Below are 14,585 nucleotides of genomic sequence, written 5' to 3' on the forward strand. Positions count from 1 at the left end.
CTGTAATGTGCATGTAACCATCAGCAAAAAAATGAGGAAAAACATTCGAAAATTTCATTAAATTAAAATTGAAAATAACAAAAAATGTGGAACGCTTCACGATTTTGCGTGTCATCCTTGCGCAGGGGCCATGCTAATCTTCTCTGTATCGTTCCAATTTTAGTATATGTTCTGCCGAAGCAAGAACGAATGTTAACCATTTTATCGTTGTTATATACAAAACTCGGGTAAAATTGGTCTTAGCGAATTGTAAGAAAACTGAAAATTTGCGCCATCTATGGCTCGTCATTCGAAACGGAAAATATTTGAATTGTGACATAATATCCTTTTGTTCATTCTTCATAAGGAAAGATATGTTGAATATGCATTCGTAATTCGAAAGATTTTATTTTTCAACAGTGGCTAGAAAAACTTTGTTGTTGATGACCATTATATCGAAATTCTATTTTGTTGAGGTGTTTAACTTCAACCAACAGATTTACCGAAAACTAAAAATATCTCTCACGAATGCACTGTGGATTAAATGATTTTGTATGCTTTAAGGCTAGCATTCGGAAGAAGTGTAACTAATAATGTTGGAAACTGGAAAATTTTGAATGAACGTCCAAACAGATCGCACTAAAAATTTCCTCACAACAAAATGCAAACAAAACATTTCAAATATGACCTAAGACCTAATCAACCCAAACAATATAACAGCATCTGCTTTTTAACATAAATTGATCGTTCACTGTTGTTTCTGCAAAGTACATATAGCTCTACAAGTCGACACACTTCCATTCGAACAATAATAGAAAATGGGAAAATCAGACAAAAATTCTGTAAAGTAAAACCATGTCAATAATAGCAATGTTATTGACTAGTCCTTCTTTAGTGCCTTCCAGAGGACAACATTAGTCAAATTCTACGCCTAAAGAAAGCAAATTTGAAGACATTTTACACCCAAAAAAAGATAAACTGGAAACCCTCCATGAGTCAAGGTTTCAAGAAACAGTCTGTGCGCAACGTAATATTTATTCAAATATTCTTCTATCACGTAAGACAACATTTACTTCGCAACCAAAGACAACATTATGTCAAAACAATTACCGGCAGGTGTTTACGTTTCATCATAAAACTGCAGTGATGAACAATCACATCCTGTAATCAGCAAAAAAAAAATCTCAAAAATGTCATCAAATTCAAATTGAAAATAACAAAAAATGTGGAACGCTTCACGATTTTGCGTGTCATCCTTGCGCAGGGGCCATGCTAATCTTCTCTGTATCGTTCCAATTTTAGTATATGTTCTGCCGAAGCAAGAACGAATGTTAACCATTTTATCGTTGTTATATACAAAACTCGGGTAAAATTGGTCTTAGCGAATTGTAAGAAAACTGAAAATTTTTAGCCATCTATGATCTGACACATAAACTAACACAAATCGAAAGCACAAAAGCGCTCATACCAACACAATGAACGCGAAAACCAACTGTCACATCAAATATTTTCATTTTGTTTATTTATTGGATGACGATGGTGCGGCAATATTTTGGTGTGAATGTATAAAACAATGTTTATCCGAAATAAATCGGCCTGGAAAAATTGAGTTTCTTTTCTGTTACGAGTTTATTCATGCCTTCGGAACTGTGTGTATTTATGAGTGAAATGTTAATGACTAAATCCGCAGAAGCTGCCATCAAAATGTAATGCTATTCATCATTCGGGTTGAAAACTACAGGTAAAATGTGGCTGGCGGAATTTCAAGAAGTCTGTGACGATAGAAATTCGGTAGGTGTTAGGATAGCCCGAGGGACAGTCCCCAGACCAAGACCTTATTGTCATAATTTTTGTAAAAGCTGTTAGGCTGAAGGTGAGAATTGAATTTGGTTCGAGATCATATACTTCATGAAAACATGCAGTTTTTCTTATGTCAATTTATCTGTAATATGACCTAGGTATACGTGATACTGTCCTAATTGTTGCAATTACCGAGTTGCTGTATTTAAACTTGCCAAATCAATGCAATGTAAATCAAAAACTTTCGCCGACTTCAATGAACATAAACAAATCTCTCACATTTTTACGTCTACTACATACAGCCAGCATTTGAGTGCATTGCTTGCTTACATTATACCGACGAATATACTCACACAAATGAATTTTAATGCGATGTGATTTTAGCTGCTTTCTTGTATCAGTTTCCGTAGTGTAGTCGGTTATCACGTCTGCCTAACACGCAGAAGGGCCCCGGTTCGAGCCCGGGCGGAAACAGTTTTTTGTTTTTTTGGTTTTTTATTTATTAAAAAAACTTTTTTTGAGTCACAGAAATCATTTTTGGTTCAAAGGCGTTCCGCACGATTTCTTTTAGCACAAAGTGTTCGTTTTGTCACCGTGCCTGCGTACCATGCAATAGGTCAAGTGTACAGTGGGGTAGAACAACAGAACTCAACTTGCGAGTCTGATAACACATCATTGAAACTATGAAAATTGGGACACGAAAATATTTTAACGAAAATTCTAAAAACTCTGTTCCAAAAGCGCTCGTCTTATTCAGTTAGATACCATGGACACTTCAATCTATGGCAACAGATTTTTTTTTGATTTGCCAGCATGCTTCTTCAATTCAGGTATTCCATTAATGCTCAGACTCAGACTTTACAACATTAGCTTGGAGCTCGGCCCGAGATCTAGTAGAGCTTGAACGTTGGAACATTGGTTACACAGGAGTAATACCTCCGAACCACCTTTTTGCTCATCAATTTTCGCACGGAAATCACAGACATTGGTAACGTACATTGTCCTAAATTTTCCTTCAAAACAGCGCTAGAACGCCACTTAAGTTGCGTTGCACTTATATACAACTGTATATCCGTTGGTCTAACGCATCGCCTCTCAGTTATTCCATTAATGCTGTTTATGTATTCGGTGGAAACGACGAAATCTTTTAAAGAAAAATTTGCATTTCCTTCGACTGCAATCGAAACTGAATGTGAAATAAGAGAAGGGCGATCAATTTTTATCCCGTCGCATTGTGGCTAAGCATAGAATTTTCAGGTAAGAGACAATTTTGTGGCACACATGCATTACATACATATCTGCGACAAAATTTGTTTATCTTCGAGGTATAAGGCAATAGAAGTATCGCCAGTATAAGGAGTGGTTGTTGCAAAGTCAATTATTTTATTCATTTCGACAAAAAATTCTCTAAGATCACGTTAGCTCGGAGTTCATTGCTTATTTTGGTCGTTGTTGCCGATAACAGTCGATTAGTCGCTTCATGTTTTTCAAGCACATATAGTGGAAAAGTTTCAGTTCCGTCTCGAGGGTGTTCTTTGTGCCATAGGTCACATGAGAAAATGCAATTTCCAACTTTTCTTCCCGAGGTAAACACAACGTAAACACCCGAGGCGAAGCCGAGGTTTAGGTTGTTAAGACATTGTATGCGATAATATACTTCCATATTGTTCGTGTAGCATACAATGTTTTATGCAATGAGGAAAACCGAATAAATACAGAAGAAAATCGTAGTGTACCGTTAGTAACACTAAAAGACTCCTCGCTAGTGCGATAAAATGCGTTTATACGACATTGCACACACATTGCAGTTACAAGTATCATTACTGAACTGCATAAAATTTAACGTGTCGAAAAAGTTGCATCCGTGGTTCGGGTTACGAGTTCAAAGTATAAGTATAGTTTCAAGTATACTTTCAAGAAAATAAAATAAATAGCGTGTTTTGGTATTCAGCCATTTTAGGTGAGAAAATGATCATTTTCTCATCGAAAATGGCGCCTCTCAGAATGACAACAAACTCTATTTTCACAACGTTTCATAGTGGACAAAATGAAGATTTTCGCATCGATAGCATGAAAAAAACTCTAGATTATCAGGATCACGAACTACACCCGCGGAATTTTGAAAACCGACACATTTTCTGTTTCGTTGTCTACTGGTTTTTTTGTGAATTTTGCATGTATTTTTGTATGGAGAAATGAGAAACTCAAGTAAAACACATAAACAGAAAATGTGTCGGTTTTCAAAATTCCGCGGGTGTATTACCGCTTTATTTTACTGGTATTTTGTGTTGATGGTTATGAAAAATTCCTCTTCTTGGTTTAAATTAAATGGGAATTGACGGTGCGTGCGAGACACGCAATATCATCTCCCTCCCACTAATTCTATTCCAATGTTACTTAAAACGGGAATGAATAGGTCATGATTGAAAGTACCTATGGGTTCTCGGATTCATAACTTACACGTGTTAGGTGTTGAGTAAGTCTAAATTCACAGTCATCTGTTTTGCCTCCGTGGACATGACAGTTTACATTTCATACAACAGAGTATATTGTTTGAAATGACAACTGTCACATACACGGAGGCAAAACGGAGACAAAATGGAATGAAAACGGATAACTCTGAGGCAACCTTAAGAAATTAATTTTGTTTCAAAATAAAAAAATATTTTTTTTTTATAAATTGTCAGACGTGGTACCACCTGACTATACCATTTTTCTATCACACCGTAAAATACAACATAAATTACCGTACTATTTCTGTTGTACTCAGTACTTACTTACTTAAGACATTGCGTTTAAACAACGCTAAAGTATGAGTTTTCGTTGTGTAGTGGTTATCACATCTGCTTTACACGCAGAAGGTCCCCGGTTCGATCCCGGGCGAAAACAGATCTTTTTTTATTCATCTCGAAAGACAGAATTTTTTTTCAACAACCCAGCACTTAAGTTGTGACTATTACATAACATGGAAGGGATCTGTTATGTTTAAAAGACCGAATCCCTTGTCCCGAATTTATTTTTCGGCATCGTTGTTTTATTAAAGACAAAATAAAGTGTACCCAAGCTCCGACGCTTTGGACAACATAAAAGTAGATCCAAAAATAATTGTACAATTAGTCATGTAATTCATAATTTGACATATTATAACATGCACAACTGTCACAATCGGCATATAGTGCGATAAAATACCTTCATTCGATTCTTCTTTCATGAAAATACTTCTCAAAGTAAATCAGATTTTTATCGTATCACCTTCCTAAGGTGGTTTGATGTGAATATCGGCGCTACGGCTATATCATAGTCGAATGGAATGAGACTGACATTCATTTTGAGAACTAAACAAGGCGAACTGAAAGTCTTTGCAAATTATCGCAAATAAACGTAAAAATCTGTATGAAAATTGAGTGAAATGGTTGGGGTTGACAGTACATTGTAGATAATATGAATACACTACGATCACTTCAACTGTCGTATCAGGAGATCTCCATTTATATTCTATTCAGCAAACGAACGAAATACTTTTGCTACGAGCACCACGACCTGTCCCTTTCTCATAGAACATCAAGAATCAAGCCAAAAGCGATAAGAATATCATTACTCCAGGTCAATTTTATTGTCTCAAAATGCCGCAAAAAAAGATCTGTTTCCGCCAGGGATCGAACCTGGGACCTTCTGCGTGTAAAGCAGATGTGATAACCACTACACAACGAAAACTCATGACTGCTGCAAAATTCACAGCCTCGATTAATTACAAAAAGTATTTAAAAAAAAACATTTGTGTGCACATAGTGAACGTAAATTTCATCGAGTAATGACGCACAACAATCTAAAACACGTCACTTATTCGACTAAACAAAAGAAAAAAGAGGTTTGTTTCCGCCCGGGATCGAACCGGGGACCTTCTGCGTGTGAAGCAGACGTGATTACCTCTACACTACGGAAACAGATGCATTCCTGAAGCTAAAATTGCATTATATCCTGTGAAAAGTTGAATAAATTGTATGTATAAGTACAAATCAGTCATCCGTTGAGTACTTAACGCGCATGTTGACGTAGTGACTTCAGTTTGAGTAGATACACTAACACATGTATATAATGTGTGAGGCGTACGAACTTCGATACATCTGAATGGTATAACAAACCATTCCAATATTTGTACAACCAAAATGAAGATTGAGAATGCACTAAACAAGGACTGTATCAATAATATTGCTTTTATTGACATGGTTTTACTTTAGAGATTACAGAATTTTTGTCTGATTTTCCCATTTTCTATTATTGTTCGAATGAAAGTGTGTCGACTTGTAGAGCTATATGTACTTTGCAGAAACAACAGTGAACGATCAATTTATGTTAAAAAGCAGATGCTGTTATATTGTTTGGGTTGATTAGGTCTTAGGTCATATTTGAAATGCTTTGTTTGCATATTGTTGTGAGGAAATATTTAGTGCGATCTGTTTGGGAGTTCATTCAAAATTTTACAGTTTCCAACATTATTGGTTAGACTTCTTCCGAATTCTAGCCTTAAAGCATACAAAATCATTTAATCCACAGTGCATTCGTGAGAGATATTTTTAGTTTCCTGTTGGTTGAAGTTAAACACCTCAACAAAATAGAATTTCGATATAAGGGTCAACAACAAAGTTTGTCTAGCCACTGTGGAAAAATAAAATCTTTCGAATTTCGAATGCATATTCAACATTTCTTTCCTTATGAAGAATCAAAGGGTTCTGAAGGGATATTATGTCACAATTCAAGTATTTTCCGTTTCGAATGACGAGCCATAGATGGCGCAAATTTTCAGTATTTTACGATTCGCTAAGATCAATTTTATTCGAGTTTTATATACAACGATAAAACGGTCAACATTCGTTCTTGTTCTTGTTCCTTCGGCAGAACCAAGGCTGTATACTCTGGGGAGGTCACGCAGATCGCCATTTTATTGGATACGCGGGAACACACTAGGGAAACGAAACCGGAAGGCTTTTGGCAATACCGGTTTTCGGTAATACCTGACACTGTAATACCGGTTTTTCATTGAATTTCTTTTTCACCATAAATCTCAAATACAGTCGAATTTAATGTGTAGGATCATTTCAGACTGGTTTTAATGCAGATCACTATTTTGAATACCTCGTTCAGTTTGAAAAATTATTTCCATTTAACCTTTAAATACAGTCATGAAGTAGGAGCGGACCTTCATTCTATTAAATGCAGAAGCGTTTACAAATTGATGGACATTCAATGAAATCAAAACATCTCTCAAGCAGCTACACAAATTCATATTGGGTCTGAATTTTCATTTTTTCTTTAAAAAAAAACAAGAGAGTTTATCCCATTAATTTTCAATAAAAAAGGGCTTTATCTGACACAGTTCCATTTTGTATCGCTGCTCTAGAGTCGCTTGGTTTGAATAAGGTCAATGGTTTCGACTTTTCCAAAAGTCCATGATCGTCTACATTCCGGAGCTATGTATTCGGTACGAAATTTTTAGTGTGCTTTAAAGCGAAGGGAGACCCCGAGACGACATACTGCAATGTCAAATAAGAAATCTATATTTATTTAAGTTTTGAGGAGAAATCTTAACTCAATGGTTTAAAACAATAAAACCCAACTGGAACGTCATTATGCGTCTTAAAAATCCTCAAATTGAATGAACACAAAATCACTCATCACTCAATGACAAAGAAAAAACAAGATTAAAAATCCTCCATAAATTTCACTTGCTTACTCTCACTTCCACCTTTCCACACTGGTAGCCTTTCTCTTTGGTGACACTTTGGTGTCCGGCAGAATGCCGGACGATGTTGGTTTTGTTGATTTTTTCTTTTTGTCACGACGATCATTGTCTTCTTGCTCCCGATATTCACGTTCGACCAGCGATATTAATGTACTACAACGACGCTGCAGCTCCATTGCTGTGCGTCCTTTCAGGAACCAATTAAAGCGAAATTGAGGTGCCGATCTGAAATGGCAATGCATTACTTTCACTATTCTACCAATTGAAATCTCGGTGTACCGTCATGACTTACCGAACAGCCACTCGCAGCTCATCGTACACATTCTCTTTGTCAAACCCCAAAAGGTGCAGCATACACAGCAAAAACGATCGTCGTCTTCGGTGAAATGTTTGCCCTTGCGGTTTCCGTACGAAATTTGTAACTGATGAAACGGTGCGCGATATGAAGCCATTTTAGTGTCCAGAGCCCGTCTGAGCAACACCTTCATTTGAATTTTCGCTTCGCCCCGTTCAATTTTCGACATAAACCGGTCTATGTCTTGTATTTCTTTGCAACGTTGCCAGAACACGACACTATACTGAACGACTTCTTCAGGCGTTTTACCGTCGATGCTTTTTGAAATGTTTCTTATGTCGTCCCGGCCGAACCGTTCATTCATTTTGACAAACTGCGAAAAGTCTCGTTTGGACCAATTTGAAAGGCCTACGGACAAGCGAGTTAAAGCCAATGTGAATGTGAAATTGTTTGGCAAAATATTACCCTGAGATAGCAAGAGCTCCTTTTCGGCCAATTCTTCTTCGGTCAGCGGTTGGACTTCATCAATTTTTTTCTGCTCTTCACGTTGTACCTTCGATGCATTTGCTCCTAGCTCTGGTTTCAACGGAACGGTGTACAGCATCGCATTACGGTAACAACGAATCTCCTGTTCTAAAATATCAAACAACCGTCGTGGATAGCACTGATAATCTGCAACGTTCGGCTGTTTCGGTGCCTTTTGTTCCGTATTTCCAACATACTTGAATATGGAATCGATGACATAATTCGCCACCTTTCGTTGCCGTTTCGGCGGTTCTTCACGGTAGTTTTCACCTTCGAATTGATACACGGAGGACGGTGCGTCTAGTGTAAAATTTCGCAGCGAATTTTCACCCAGTTTGTCCAACGCTTGTTTCTGTTCTGCAGTTCTATCTTCGCCCATTTTCAGTAATGCTTCAATGTCGCATTCTAATATAGTGTCCGCATCTTTAGCCGCAAAAATGGCATCCGCTCCAAACCGAATGATGTTCAGCAAGTGATTCTTTTGCAAAGTATTTGTTTTAGAGTCAGTCAACCGACCACCTTGCTGTATGACCATTTTGTCCAAACGTAGCTTAATTTCCGCTCGTTCGATAATCTTCTCTTCAATCGTATTCTCTGTAATTAACCGGAACACCTGCACCTGCTTCTTTTGACCGATTCGATGTGCCCGGTCCATTGCCTGTAAATCTATCTGAGGGTTCCAATCGGAATCGTAGATAATAACGACGCAGACTTTTTTGGCAAAATTTTGGCTGTTTCCAGTAATTTTTGGTAAAAATTATTTGGCAGATGATGAGAAAAACTAAGCCAGCTTGTTTGAACTAATTGGGCGTAAAATTTAATTTTTGCGAAACGAAGCTGAAAGCGTCAACTCTAGCGATATCATTCATTTTAGAAATTGTATTTCATAGACTGCGTCTGCGTCACACTTTTCTCGAAGAGATTTTTGTTGGGATTCGGCTTTAGTTCTTTCGGTTCATTCACAACTGTTATGAAATTACACGCGAAACATCTTCGTATGGACGTTTTGCCATTCGACATTAATTTTAAAACTTTCGCGTCTTATGCTGATCGTCGTTGACTCTCTGACATTTTTAAAACTAAAATTTAAATCTGGCAACTCCAAACTCTAACATATTTTCTTTATTTTCTGACCATTGTGCCTATCAGTTCTTAAAATAAACGGATAATTACTTATTTTCTATCAATAATTCTCAAATCTAAGTGATAGATTGTTCACCAGTGCTAATAGATACTGTTAGTTGGTGAGCGTTTTAATTCAATATATTTCGAGTTTTTGAAAGGCCACTATGGCTGTCATAAAACAAATTAGGGCTCGGGTAAATTGACTCTAAAATGGCGAAAATTATTCAATTGACTGAAAGTCAGGGTCCGTTTATAGGCTAAGTTCGTGAGATGGATAATATTGGAGTGGATACATGATTGGAGTATTACTCCAATGGAGTAATTTTATGCAGAATTTAGTTTTCCTAGTTTCACGAAATTTTTGCGTTATATACCTGGTTGGTTGACAGTTTTTTTTTAAGTTCTTGAAATTTGGGTAAGCTAATAATTTTCTTTTTCATGGACGGAACGCTCATTGTTGCCGTCAACGCTGCCATTGCTGCCAGAAGACCGGCACACATTCAAATTTCCAATGATGTGTTTGCAGACTCGCAAGTTGTGATTTGTTGTTCTACCACCACTGCAAGACCTGCCCCACTGCGTGTTAGGCAGGCATGATGACATACATTGACATCGAACATTTTGTGTTAAAAGAAATCGTCCAGAATGCATTTGAACCGAAAATGATTTCTGTGACTCAAAAAAGTTTTTTTAATAAATAAAAAACCAAAAAAACAAAAAACTGTTTCCGCCCGGGCTCGAACCGGGGCCCTTCTGCGTGTTAGGCAGACGTGATAACCGACTACACTACGGAAACTGATGATTTCGCCAGCATTAAGAGTCAGCGCATTGCAAATAGGTACATGTCAATGTATAGTTTATACCCAAATGCATAATTGCGGACTACTTATACCATGAAGAGGATGTGTTGTTGATGGTGTGGAAATACGAATGTGTACCGAACTGTGAGTATACTTTCATGCTTTAAATAACACTCTATATTAGAGTATGAAAGTACGCGAGCATTTAATCTGTTTTGCTTTGCATGATTTCGAAACATAAAATTATGAAATAATTCGCAAAATAATTCATCAGGTAGTCCAGTCCCTTTTGACGGAAAAAGTCGGTTCGCTCGCTTTAAGTGTTTCGGATTTTTTTTTATCTCATGTCATTGAGTATGAAAAACTGTGGAAACAATTTTTTTCTGGAAAATGGAAAATCGCTTCTCCGGTCGAAAAAGCGGTTTATATGAAAAAACTAAAAGTCAACCAAATATGACAACTTTTTGTTTCTTCAAAATTTCTTTTTTTCCTTCAAAGCCTGATTAAATACCAACATTTCGTGGAACAACTTTTTTCTCCAAAAAGTGACCAAAAAATTTGTAAACTCAGAGTTCAATGGCACGTCTGAATATTTTTTGTTGATTTTTTTTTGTACAAGCTACAAAGACGTAACTACATGTAACTAACAAGTAACTACATTTCATCACTAATGTGCAGCCAAGTTAATATAATCTGCTGAACCATTAGCATCGTTTTAAGAATTTCAACTCAACCGAACCGAATTGATGGCACTGATTCACCAACTACATTACTCAAAAAAACCAAACCAAATTTTCACCAAAACTGTCCGAATTTATACAAAACGCGATATTTACTTATTTACTGAATTTTTTTATTTACACGATGACTGCGAATGATTACTTGAAAAGCTTCTATGATTAATAGTATGTTACATACTTGGTCAAGTAAGTGAGTCATGATTGCACGAGTTTGAATGTGTGAGATAGTACATAGTATATACCTGAGTGTGAAAGTTGGAACGAGTGCCGAAGGAGGAACGAGTGGAATATTTCACTTGAGTATAAATACGAGCGCATTCATTCAAACAAGAAAAAATATCACTTATTTGACCAAGTATGTAACACATTTTGTCACATTAGCGTTCGGTAACGTTAAAACCACAACAATAAATTTTGATCACACACACAGCACGCAAGACACCATCGATCAATTATTTTTCATGCTTCGGGGCCGAAAATGAGGGCAATTTTTCGAATTTTCTCGGGTTTCCAGCCCTCTGCATGAAAACTTACATGTGCACCTGTTTGGGACGGTTGATTTAAGGCACTTTCGCTTGTAAGCCTCACTTCGTTGTTCCAAAACAGGTACACAAATAACCATTAATTCTACGATTATTTACTGAGCTGCACAAAATTCAACTATATACAATACAGTCAAAGGCAGTCAATTTTCAGCATAAATTAGCTTCAGCTGTTTTTCAGCTGATCCATACAAACAATCACAACGTCTTTATACGGTTTTACCACTATCATGCGCGTGCGTGTAGCACCTTCAACCGTATGAACAAGGAAAACCAGTTTTGATTGTATGTGTGGATCAGCTGAAAAACAGCTGAAGCAAATTTATGCTGAAAATTGACTGTCTTTGACTGTAGGGCTCTTCCTTTCATTTTTAAATATGCTGAGTATATCGAGTATATCTTCGCATATTCCGTATATCGAGTATAAGTCGCATGAGTTTGACAACCGCCACATTCAGAAAAATGAAATTTTTTACGCGATGGATTTCGATCAAACAAAATGCCATTGTGTAGCTTGTGATCTCAGGAGTCAACATTGAATTTTGAGAGAACAGTTAACTAAGCAATAGCAAACCATGATCAAACCATTAGGGTAATTCCGTTCATTTTATTTATACTGAGTATATTGCGTATATTCTGAGTATATCCAGTATATCGAGTATAAGTCGGATGAGTTTGACAACTGCCTTATTTAGAAAAATGAAATTTTTTACGCGACGGATTTCGATCAAACAAAATGCCAGTGTGTAGCTTGTGATCTCAGGAGTCTGGCAAGGTAATTAGTTTTTCAATCGGACTTATATCGGCTGATAATAATGTTTGTGTCTTCGACATGAAAAACGAAATATTTGATAGTGTGAGAATTGGTGGGCAAAATTGGTGCGATTCATAGAAAACACTTGAAAGTTGAGAAGTTTTTTCTTCTCGTAATATAAGCCACTCTCGAAAAAAAGCGTCTGCAAAATATTTTCACAGTAAATTAAAGATAAATTGTCCCAAATATTAAATAAAAACAAAAATTTACATTCGCGATACTGGATACATGTGTTGGTGTAAAATTCTACGAAAAAATCGTACGAAATATTCATCTTATACAAACTGATGTTGGGGAAATAATTTACCTACGAAATACTAAGGTTCTGAAAGAACAGGTTAAGACACATCTGAGTTGATCACGAAGGCGGTGACACACAAATTTTGACAAATAGATGCTATTTATTGAACATATTCAATACAGATTGTTTGAAATGTCAACCTGATAAAAACTATTTTTTTTCTTCAAGTTGACATTTCAAGCAATCTGTAATGAGTATGTTCAATAAATAGCATCTATTTGTCAAAATTTGTGTGTCAGCCGCCCTCGTGGGTGTCCTAACCTGTTCTTTCAGAACCCTGCGAAATACCACTCTAGATATGATTACTCTAAGCTTTACCATCACTGAGTTGCGTTCAGCAACAGCATTGATGTCAAGTGACTCTTACGAGAGGTGGTATCATACACAGCAAAGTCAACTTACTGGGTGCTGATGTGATAAAGAAATTCAAAAATTTACGAATTTTGTTGTAAACAAGTTTGTGGTGAGATTGCATTTCGAAAGTTCACTTTTCGCAGCTGGTTTCAGAAAACGTTGTATGCAAGACGTTGCAAAACGAGGTAGTTTTCGTCACACGATGTGGTTCACATCTAGTGACGAAAACAACCTCTCTCCGCAACTTGTGTCATAAATTACTATTTCGTGTGTTTATTGACCTCGGCTACGCCTCGTATCAACAAAATCCACACGAAAATTCTACTTTTCGTCTTTTTGTCCTTGTTATGTAAAGTACCATTGAAATATTTTTTCTCTGATTTTCGGCACCTTACGTGAAATAGAGTAATCCCGGGCAAAGGCGGTGGCCCTATATATAATTCAAGTTTGTACCCATGATGATGGATCAACACTAATAAATAAAGTTTCACAACTCCTTGTGAAGGAGGCCTTGACGAAATTGTCTGCGCAAATGAAAAGGTGTGCAAACTGAAAATGCACGGTGAGCTGCAAAAGATTTTTTTTTATTGATCAGTTGAAAGTATTTTAGCGCAAAAAAGTAGGAAGACATGTCAAGCATCAAGATTCGTGGGTCGCCTGAGTACGATTCACATTTTCGTTGTCCGTTGACCCTGAATGACCCAAATCGACAGTCACTAAAAAATAAATCCGTTGATTTTAACTGTACACAAGCTGCCTGAGCTATTCTTTCATTATTATATGCTGGACAATATGTCGATAAATGGATACGAAAATGCATATATCCAAACGCAAAGTTGTGCGCTAGAATTCAAGGCACAATTTGTTTTCAGGCCTCGACTTGAGAAAGGGGCATACCATCAACCAAAGATGAGCTAGCGCTGAATTTCACGTTTTTGCGCTGATCGAGTTGTGATCGCTTCTGCTGCCTTGGAATCGATTTTTTATTGACACGAAGTCTTAAAAGAAAATGTTCTTGAAGTTCTAACGAATAAATCGGATTTAAAATGAAATTTGCACTCAAACACGGCAGAGTAAAAGTAACCCTGTTACTTTTACTCTGCCGTGTCTCAAACCAACCGAATTTCACCGAAGAATCAACAAGTAAGAAATAAATACTTGCAAATTACCTACAATCACCGCTATCAACTCAACGCGTAAACAGACATCAAACATGGTATACCTGTATGGAAAAACTGGAAAAACCTCGTATCTCTGGAAACTCAGATAAAGTTCCGTGTTGATGTGACAATATACACTTAAGGATGTTCGTAATGAATCAGACTGGGATACGGACTCGAAGCAACTAGCCAGCAGAATGAAACAGTTAATCTGATTTCATTTAGGCGTCAACGAGAACGGTAACCGACTTATCACTACCTGAATAGGTAGTGTGACGTAATGTAATGTATTTCAATGAATTTCAAGATTAGACCCTCCTTATACACAGGCTAATCTTATATCAGATTGGGTTCTTTTCGATACACTCCGCTATCTCGTTTGGTTTTTTTCTTCTTTTAATTACCTCATG

At 36.8% G+C, this 14,585-nt stretch overlaps 7 non-coding genes and 1 pseudogene across 7 annotated transcripts; 2 read left to right on the forward strand and 6 right to left on the reverse strand.

Annotated features, from left to right (window-relative positions):
- Positions 1–80: 80 nt before the first annotated feature.
- Positions 81–187, reverse strand: LOC119085563. Its single transcript, XR_005089316.1, has one exon. It is a non-coding gene; the product is annotated as a U6 spliceosomal RNA (small nuclear RNA).
- Positions 188–1,198: 1,011 nt separating this feature from the next.
- Positions 1,199–1,305, reverse strand: LOC119085564. Its single transcript, XR_005089317.1, has one exon. It is a non-coding gene; the product is annotated as a U6 spliceosomal RNA (small nuclear RNA).
- Positions 1,306–2,179: 874 nt separating this feature from the next.
- On the forward strand, positions 2,180–2,253 carry Trnav-aac. The gene has a single exon. It is a non-coding gene; the product is annotated as a tRNA-Val (tRNA).
- Positions 2,254–4,595: 2,342 nt separating this feature from the next.
- Trnav-uac lies at positions 4,596–4,668 on the forward strand. The gene has a single exon. It is a non-coding gene; the product is annotated as a tRNA-Val (tRNA).
- A 752-nt stretch (positions 4,669–5,420) lies between these two features.
- On the reverse strand, positions 5,421–5,493 carry Trnav-uac. Its single transcript has one exon. It is a non-coding gene; the product is annotated as a tRNA-Val (tRNA).
- A 157-nt stretch (positions 5,494–5,650) lies between these two features.
- On the reverse strand, positions 5,651–5,723 carry Trnav-cac. Its single transcript has one exon. It is a non-coding gene; the product is annotated as a tRNA-Val (tRNA).
- Positions 5,724–7,512: 1,789 nt separating this feature from the next.
- LOC119085504 lies at positions 7,513–14,584 on the reverse strand (annotated as a pseudogene).
- Positions 10,187–10,260, reverse strand: Trnav-aac. The gene has a single exon. It is a non-coding gene; the product is annotated as a tRNA-Val (tRNA).
- Position 14,585: the final 1 nt, after the last annotated feature.

This window comes from Bradysia coprophila, unplaced genomic scaffold (assembly GCF_014529535.1).
Source record: "Bradysia coprophila strain Holo2 unplaced genomic scaffold, BU_Bcop_v1 contig_94, whole genome shotgun sequence".
Taxonomy (NCBI): Eukaryota; Metazoa; Arthropoda; class Insecta; order Diptera; family Sciaridae; genus Bradysia; species Bradysia coprophila.